The 10,192-nt window shown below is 39.0% G+C and overlaps 1 long non-coding RNA gene across 1 annotated transcript; it reads right to left on the reverse strand.

Moving 5' to 3' along the window:
* Positions 1–1,432: 1,432 nt before the first annotated feature.
* LOC132407145 (uncharacterized) lies at positions 1,433–6,942 on the reverse strand. The gene is made up of 4 exons (XR_009516377.1): positions 6,866–6,942; positions 6,188–6,231; positions 3,762–3,875; positions 1,433–2,153 (listed from the first exon to the last, which is right to left on the reverse strand). It is a non-coding gene; the product is annotated as an uncharacterized LOC132407145 (long non-coding RNA).
* Between the last annotated feature and the right edge of the window lie 3,250 nt (positions 6,943–10,192).

The raw sequence follows: 10,192 nt of genomic DNA on the forward strand, positions 1-10,192 counted from the left end.
AACGACCTTTATTTAAAATGCTTAATGAAACGCATTTTGTGTGTAACGCATCCTCAGTGATTCTCCGAAGCATTTTTAACCGTGATTTCGTTCTCCAATTCTGAAATGAACCAAAGTTAGAAACCAAGGTTCAATATCACGTCTGGCTTTTGGCGAATAAGGTTTACCGGTAGTTTACCGTTTGTTGTATGGCTTGCTACGAGAGGAATGTTTCTAAATAGATTGCAAAAAATCAAAGCGATAGAATTGGGGGAGAAGGGTGGTGCGGATCTATCGTCGTGACAGCGTAGCAATCAGAAATGGCGCCCTCTCCAGACCGTCGTAGAGATAGAAAACATTTGCTTGGGACGATGCAGAGAAATTTTCAAGTTTGCAGATATTGAAAATCCCTGAACCTGTTATCGTTCATGTTATTGTTTTTATTTACTTTGTTCATTAGACTGTATTGATTTTCATGTATTAATGTAGTACACATGTCCTTTTTTATCAGTGTCAGAGAGCACATTTTTTTTTTTTGCAAAGTGCATTATCCAGTGCGAACAACTAATGATACAAGTTTAAAACCGTGTGGGACGTGGAATTAAAATGTGTGGCCAGTGGGAGATCCTAATTTATCTGGAGTACAGAGCGTAGGTGTTTAGCCAAACGGTCTCTCATTCTGCCTCAGGTCTCACCAATATATAAAGGCCGCATCGAGAGCACCGGACGCGTAGTTCCACATCCCACTCCCATTCTGATATGTCTATCCATGGCTTCCGCTTCAGTCAAGATGAAACCACACTCAGTTTAGAGGAACACCACCATATATTCCGTCTGAGTAGCCTCCAACCTGATGGCAAAACATTCCGTTTATGCCCAACACGACTTCTTAACCGATCCCCTATGTGTTTATTTGTATGTTTGTGAGTTTACGTATTTATTATTTTCCCTTTTTTCTTCTTTACTCTCTCTCTCTCTCTCCTCTGCTCTGTCCCTCCTACGATCACTCCTTGCATGCTCTCCATCTCCCTCTGGCGCTCCCTTACCAATTCTTCTCCCTGGGCCTCCCGTATTCTGATCTTTCCCCTGCTCCAGTTGTGTATTCCTTATGCCAATCTACTTACAGCTTTTAGCTTCTGCTGTCTTCTCCTATAAATTCGGATCTCACCCTCTCCCTCCCACTTTCAAACTCTTACTATCTCTTCTTTCAGTTGGTCCTAACGAAGGATCTCGGCCCGAAACGTCGACTGTACTTCTTTCTGTAGATGCTGCATGGCCTGTTCTGTCACACCAGCATTTTGTGAGTCTTGCTTGGTCTACTCTTGTGACGTTGCCCTTCAGAGCAATGACAAACGGCTATTTGTGTTTTAATGAGTAGATGAAGAAATGAATAAGAAAGATAAGAGTGCAAACATATGCCAACTACGAACAACAAATAACTGTGCATCTTTACTTAAAAGTAAATATCTAAACAAAATCTAAAGTTGGAAAAATAGTCGAGATTTTTCCATTTCTTCAAATCTTCAAATCTATATTTCCTTCGGTTGAAGTGAACAAGAATAGCTGTTCAGTTAGCGGCTTTTACTCTGTAAACAAAGTTTCTCTCTCTGGTGGTGACGAATCTCTGATTTTTTTACATCTTCTGAGTACTGTGGAAGGAATAGCTTGCGGGGGGGGGGCATACTATGGCAAAATAGGTTTATTTCATGAAATGGCTGAGGACTTGTCAATGATATAGCAGACGAAAATATGGTTGAACAGGTCAGTCATTATCACCTTGAATTACCGGACAGAAGAGGGAGGCGGAATGTCTTGTTCCCAATCTTATTCTTAAATTTCTTAGTAATATTTTTTTCAGCTGATAACCCCCTCAAATAAATCATAAGAACATCGAAGACGAAGATGAACGCTTATCTTGTCAACTTGTACAAATGATATTGATTGACATTCTTTGGCTGGATGCAAGAAATAAAACGAAGGAATGCCTAGGTCTGCACTCATTGATAGTCTACAGCTCCAAACTGTCCGTTGGTTCTCAGCTTCACAGTTCCTTTGATATATTTAGATATGCGTACAATGTATGTTGGTTTTGATATTTAGATGCTGAGATATTCTCGGAATCGGGGAGCTGCACGGCAGCGTAAGTCAGTTTTGTCAGCGCCATTTCCTTTCATCTGTGAAAAGATTTCAAAATCTGTGTTAATCGAGAATCCTTTGAGTTGAACACATTGAATCAAAAAGTGTAAAACAGAATAGTGATGCACGTGTAAATTATCAATTTCAGATTTCTGCTGTTTTACACAAAGTTTCTGCCAAGATTTTTTCAAAATATCCCTTTTTGATTCATATGGTATTACAGCTCCAAGAGCCTGTGTTATCCCATTGAACAACGAACGTTATTTTCCTTACTTGAAATAAACTTCAAGAAAATCAAGTTGGGAGAGTCGGTAACTACTTGGAGCAGCAGGTATATACAAAATATTTCGGTAACTCAAAATACTAGCGCATTTTTGTGTTATATGTGTCTGATTGCTGCAAACTCTTCAGTCTATAGGTCTTACGCTGTTTCCTCAGTCACACTTGCCAACATAACTTCAAATGCACACAGACACTCTCATCAGTGGATGCCGCATACTTTGTTCATTCTTGCCCTTGAGTTACTATTTTGTCACAGTTCGGTATTTCCATGAATAACACTAATGGTCGGTTGGTTCAGTGATCCTCGGTTATTATCAGATATTAGTGTTCATTATGGAGCTGATAATTTGCTTGGAAAAGATGACATTCCAAGTGTCATGCTTGTTAGTCCTTCCTCGTTTGCAAATTACATACGAAATTAAATTCGTTAAAGCGAGGGGAAAATATAATCTCGAGTGATCCTGCAGATGCTAAAAATCTTGAGAAATGCAAAAATTTGCTGATGCAATTCATTAGGTAAGGCAGCATATATGAAGTTAAATAAACTGTCGATTTTTCTGACTGAAACGTTTTATCACGACAGTAAAGGAAGGAGTCAGAAGCCAGAAAAAGAAGGTGGGGAAGGAATACAAGATGTCAGCTGATAGGAGAAACCAGCTTGGTAAGAAGGTGTGTGGATGATGGGGGATGGAATGACGTGGCGGCTGGGAGGTGATGAGTGGAAAAGGTAAACGGTGCAAGAAGGAATCTGATTCGAGGATATAGTGGATCCTGGAAGAATTGGAAGGAGTGGAGGCGATGGGCAGTTGGGGAACAGTGAAGAGGTGAACGGGTGACAGAATTGGGAATAGGGAAAAAAGAGAAGGGGAAGATGAAATAGTTCAAATGTTGGAGAGATCAACGTTTATGCCGTCAGGATGGAATCCACCCGCAGGGAAGAAACTGGTGATGCTATAACGATGGTGTTCAGTTTTAAATGGTAACAGGATCATTTTCGGAGAAAGTGGGTGAGCTCTGGCGCAGTCTGCATTTTGCTATAACGTCAAATGTCTGCTCAAGTTTATAAAGCAGCCTCCTTTGGGATATGTATGTTTTGCGTGGCACGGTACTGTAGCAGTTATTACAGATCCAGGTTAAATTCCCATCCCGGACTAAATTTTTTGTTTGTACGTTTTCCCATAACCGTATGATTTACTTCGGGCGCTCTGACCTGCTCCACATTCCAAAGGGGAACGGCTGAGTATGCTAATTTGTCACATGGGTGTAACTGAGCGGTACGAACTAGTAGGGTCTCACGGCTCTGTTACAATGCTATATCTCAAAACCAAATTAAAATGTTATTCACAATAAACTGTCTGCTTTACCTGAGATTAGATAATACGCATTTCTAGCCGTCAATCTTTGCGAAATCCTTTGCTGTCCCTCATATTTAGTGATTCATAGGCAGTGGCGTGCTCAACAGCTACTTGGTTAACCTGCTAGAAGGACACATTTAATACTGCTAACTGGTACATAGGTCAGTCACCATGAACATAAAACTAATCATAGAAAAGGATCAAAAACGGTTCGAATGACATTTAGTCTGCGTGGAAAGATATTGCCCGTATATTATACCGGAAGTGGGATACCAAATCCATTTCAGGCTGTAAATCGCTACCATTACTTTAGATTTCCAAACAAGAAGTTAGAACCTTCCTATCTTCTCAGTTTTGGCCATTTCTTTTGCTTCATCTCCGTTGTCATATCCCTTACGTACCCTTAATTTTGGACATGAACTTTATCCCATTCTTTTGTCTTACGCACCATGTCAAATAATTTTAATGACCAGATTTCGTCCCCGTGGTGCAATTAGAAACTGTGCCCCTTAAAACTCGCATTATTTGATTTAAGAAGATTAGAACAAATGGCAAGACCTGATGTGCTTACGCAACTAAAAGAGCAAATATGGGAGAGGCATCTTACACGCTGTTGAGCTGATCGGTTTTGCTGGTGAATCAAGTAAATTACAATGAAATAAGTAGACCAGTTGGACATGCTCGTTATAGTAAATCGTTAAAATAGCATTTGTCTGGCTGAAGTAATTACAAAGCATTCCAAGGGAATGAAGCAACAGTAAATAAAACATAATCTTGAAATTTCCAGCTTCAACTTAGATGTTACTGTCATGTGCAGTCCTTCATTTCGGGAAGTTCTACGAGCACTGATGGATGTATTACCGAATTCTACTATAATGAAGCCAGTATTATATACGAAAACATTGTTTTGGTGATGTCGAAAGTTGCTGCAGCAACTATCGTTACGTAAATAAAAATATGCTCTAAAATTGGGAAGGTGCTTAATGGAACACAAGCAGACGTTTTCAGTTGTCGACAGATGGGTATACAACCGATACACATTTTTAAATGCTTACAGGAGAATCCAGGTGCGACAAATTAAATATCATTGAACCGCTGGAAATTTAAAGTAAATGGACAAATAAAACATATGGTCGACCAGGGAACACGAGAGCAAAGAGAAACAGTTAACATTTATGTTGCAAACACGGGGAAATCTGCAGATGCTGGAAATTCAAGCAACACACACAAAATGCTGGTGGAATGCAGCAGGCCAGGCAGCATCTATAGGAAGAAATACAGTCGACTTTTCGGGCCGACACCCTTCGTCAGGTCTACCTGAAAGAAAAGATAGCAAGGGATTTGAAATTAGCAGGGGAGGGGGAAATCCGAAATGATAGAAGACGGGAGGGGTGGGGTGAAGCTGAGAGATGGGAAGGAGATTGGCAAAAGGGATGCAGAGCTGGAAAGGATCATGGGATGCAAGGCTTAGGGAGAAAGAAAGAGGGAGATGGAGAATAGGCAACGAGTGATGGGCAGAGAGAGAGAGAGAAACGAAAGGAAGGGAGGGAAAGTTAATAAATCAGGGATGGGGTAAGAAGGAAAGGAGGGGCATTAATATTAATTCCGTTAATGCCCCCTCACTATCTTGCCACATCACTGATTTATTAATTTTTCCCTCCTTTCCTTTTCGTTGCTCTATCTGGCCATCACTCTTTGCCTGCGCTCCATCTCCCTCTATTGCTCCCCTCCTCTGTTTCTTTCGCCTTAGACCTCCCAGCCCATGATCGTTTCCAGCTCTGCATCCCTTTTGTCAATCTCCTTTCCAGCTCTCAGCTCCACCCTACACCCTCCGGTTTTCTCCGATCATTTCGCAATTCCCCCTTCCCCGCCTACTTTCAAATCTCTTACCATCTTTTCTTTCAATTAGACCTGACGAACTGGGTCGGCCTGAAACGTCAACGGTACTTCTTCCTATAGATGCTGCTGCGTTCCATCAGCATTTTGTGTGTGTTACTTCGTTACTTTGTTACCTTGCTTACTGTCAGTCAGATCAAATGTATCACACATTACCAATTGATTCGTGCACGTACTGTACTTTCCCATTGTCCCGTCAACTGTGACTCTCCTAAACCTGCATTTAGCAGTTTCTCACAGTTTCAGATGTTTACTGAATTGTTCGGCAAGACAGCTGTCCTTCCAACGGTAAATATTTCCGTTCCCCTTCCAATCAAACCGGCTATGAACTGACGTGGGAAAACTTGAAAGCATACAGGAAGCAGATGCAATAGGAACATTCAAATAAATCTTGGATATACACTCAAAAATAAATATTTTACGGTTAAATGATTGTATTTTCCCTACTATGCTCCAAAGAGTTATGTAATAAAATAAATTCATTATATCTTTTCTCTGCGAATATCTCGTTCTGAAACAAGTCGAGTCGCTTCACCTACCGGATCTTCTTTCTGATATCCATCGAAAGAATTTGTGTTACCCCCTTCAGAAAAGAAATCAGAAAGAAATGATTTACATTGTAAACATTGTGTACGTTATTCATTCGACACGAATCGAATTAATCGTGTAAGTGGAACTGCTGAATAATTGATTGGTAACAGTCGTTGGTAACCCTAATATACTGTGTTTTGCATTCACCTGGTGCTATGCTCAAAAGGATTTGATATTCAACGAGTCTGTAAAGTGATAATAGCATAACAGCGGCGGTACCGTATTTAAGTATGGCAACCAAAATGGAAATTAAAAACAAGGAGACGCAGATAAGTTGGTTAATGTTCTTTACACAACCAGGGGGAGTTGAGATAAACGTAAAGTCGTTTACGTTACAAACTACGGACCTGCCACTGTATTAACAAAAGATATTTGAAGAACTCCAAAGGGATATAACAGCATTCGTAAATCAGATATAACATACTTCCAGTGGACTGGTGAAATAGTTGAACTTTATGATCAAGCATGCATCGTGCCAGAATATTATCACTGAAATCCATCTTCGAAAATGGCGATCCATGTCCAATCATTCTGTAAATGTCATTTACTGTTTTGAAATTAAATGCCATTAACGCTGCTATTTTGTACGAATAGAGGTGAAGTTTCACAGCGATCAGTGTTCTTACCGTGCGATCTCTTTAACTTGAGTTTCAGCAAAACTATTATCGCAATTAAAATTACCGATCCGCCCAATGCACATCTGAGAATCAATATGGTATCAGCACCTTCAAAAAGAAACAGTGAAGCATTTATACATCTGAAAACAAATCCACGCATGGAAATCAATAATGCAAACTATTATATAGGGGCCTTTCAAATCTCACTACACACTGATAGGAAAATGACAGAATATACAGTATAGAACAAAGAAATCTGCTTTATTTTCTGCAGACACATATGAGCTATTTACTAAGACTAAGAATAGGCTCTGCTGCTTTTTCCTTTTCTTGTCTTGACAATAGATATCAGTATAACTATTGAACGTGTAATCACCTAACCTATTACAAGTCTGATCTCCATTCAACCTTCTATGTTACGTCTGTCATTAACATTCTTCAGAACGATCAATACTCTATACTCGTCAAAAGAGTCGCGGTGCAGAAACAATTCGTTTCCGCATGACATGCTGAAATTACTCGCTAAATTCATGAGATTATAACACTTTACGCTCTAAGCATCCTGAATGTACAGTTACATATTAAACGTATTTTCCCACTTTTATTTTTTCCACAGCTTTACGAGTAACAAACCTGAATTAATGGGAAACTGCATAATGAAAACATAGATAAACACGAGTCATCTATTTGAACTGTGTTGCCCACTATTATTGGAAGGGATTACACAGAGACTGAGTTTTGTCAAAGTCTGTTTACAGTTTCGCTCCCTCTGTATTCGATCCAGGTGGCAATTAAGTGTCACACATTGGTGTTCAGGAATTCCTACCTTGATTCTGATTTTGCCCCATGCCCGCATTTTTCCGGTAAAACTATATCAATTGAATACACCTTCACTCACCAGCAGATGGTTTCCCCTTTTTTTATATCATTATGCGATTTAGAGTTTAAGTTTTGCATTGTCTCATCTTTGACAGATGTTCGGAAGTTTGTTACCTGACACGGACCACAGGAAATCAATTTCTTAATTAATCCTACACGATTTAAACTGTGGGTATAAGATATTTGTTTTTAAGCACTATTCACATTGAATGCCTAACTTTAGATTCTATTATTGGGCAATTAATATTCAATATTTAACCTTTCCGACAAAAGATTTGGATGAAATTCAATGTCCAAGTTGAGTGAACCTCGAGTGCGAGTCTGTACTGGGCTCTATTTGGCTTCTATTTTAGGGGCCCCGCTTCCCTTTGCACTTACTAAAGTGAATAAACAAACCAGTAATCCAATAACTAAACATGCAATACGAATATGGGTTTCAATTTCGTAAATTTTTGGATTGAATAAATTTCTCCTATCAAGTCTTATTGTATCAATTTTTCTTCAGAACTGATCAAGCTTTTCTTTTATGGAAAATGAACAGCATAACATGTTTTCGTGATTTATTCATGGATAATCGTCTCAAGTTTTCTGAACTGTTTTCTAATACGTATAATTTGCGTAGATCACATTTTACAGATATTTACAGATTAGAATCTTCTTGAATGCTATTTTACCTACTTTTCTGATACCACATCAAACTGAAATTACAGGAAAAAAAATAGGCTTAAACCCCTGTCAGAAGAGTTTAAGAGCAATTATTTATGATCGGATTACGAAAATTCGTCTAGGTGCATCAGATAAAATTACGAATGAATGGGAAATAGAACTTCAGTTATCTTTACCTACAGAGAAATGGGAGAAAATTCTCCAACTTGTTAACACCTCTTCAATGTGTGCCAGGCAAGCTTTAATACAATTTAAGGAGGTTTATAGGGCCCATATTTCTAAGGATAAGTTAGCTCGTTTTTATTGCCATATGAATTCTGTCTTTGTAATTCCGAGGTGGCTTCCATGACAAAAATGTTCTGGTCTTGTTCTCTTCTGGAAAAATACTGGAAGAACGTTTTTGATATTATTTCAGTGGATTTGCGCATTGATTTATATCCTCACCCTATTACTGCAATTTAAGGATTACCAGTAATCATTTATCCCATTCATCTTGCTGTTTGATTGCATTTCTTACATAATGGACAGAAGATCCATTTTATTTAAATGGAGAGAGTTTAGTCCCCCTACCATATTTCAGTGGTTTTCTCAGACTATAACATGTTTAAACCGGGAAAAAAATTAGAAGTGTTACTTTCGATCCTTAGGTGAAATTTGAAGTATTTTGGAGGACATAAATGTCAGGTGACCTTTTCCGAATCTTTCTCAATAACCTTCTGTTCGTGTATAGAGGAGCGGAGTTAATGACAAATATTGGTTTTAACCGGTCAAACACGACAGTCCAGCTTTTGTTTTGTTTTGTTTTTTTTTTGTTTGTTTGTTTTTAGTTTAGCGGGACTTGTTTTGTATAAAAGTTTTTGAATCTTTTTCATGTTCAGTTATTAAGAGATTGGGAGGCTCAGATTACACATGCTTTTCGGAGTTTGTGTTTGTATACTGACCGTGAGTCATCCCGATCCCTTTGTATTATGATCATTAGTATGTTTATTAATTCGAAACTTAATTAGGAAACGATTAAGAAAGAAAGAGTGTTCATTGTTATCAAGTAATCTGAAAATTTCGCCCTTCTTCCGTGTTTGGGAAGCTTTTCAGTGACTCTTCTTACCCACGTTTGATCGACACACAGATATCATTTGGAAACGTTTCCATCTTGCCCGGAGCGCTAGAGATTCTGAACATGTTGAATATTCAGAGTAACACACAAAATACTGAAGTTACGCAGCAGAAAGGAGAGGAATAAAATTACGACATTTCGGTCCGATACCTTACACCAGGAAGCAATTAAGACACCATCTTACCTTGTTCCAGGATGTAGCTGAAACTGACAGGCACCGTGAGAGAGACATGCTTTATCATATTTTTAGCAAATGTGCAGAAGTTTGCTACCTTACAGCTATAGAATGGTTTCAATTTCATCATTCGTGCTACACGATTTAGAGCAACAGGAACAACACATCAGCTTCTGAACACCTTTCTCGTTTGCTATTCACTGTCAATAACTGATCTTTAAAATTAGTCATTCTTCCTTGTAGCTATTCAGTTACTGTTCTTACAACGTCACATTGATCCCACCACTATCACTTGCTTACATCTTATATTAAGCGCAAAGCATTCTGAGCATGCTGATATCCAGAGTTACACAGAAAATCCTGGAAGAACTCCGCCGATCAGGCACATCTAAAATATCGACGTTAAAGGCCGAGACCCAACATCATTACTTCATCAAGACACCAGCCTACCTTGCTCCAGGATGTAGCTGAAACTTGCAGGCATCGTGAGAGAGACAAGCGA

The sequence above is a fragment of the Hypanus sabinus genome, chromosome 17 (assembly GCF_030144855.1).
Source record: "Hypanus sabinus isolate sHypSab1 chromosome 17, sHypSab1.hap1, whole genome shotgun sequence".
Lineage (NCBI taxonomy): Eukaryota > Metazoa > Chordata > Chondrichthyes > Myliobatiformes > Dasyatidae > Hypanus > Hypanus sabinus.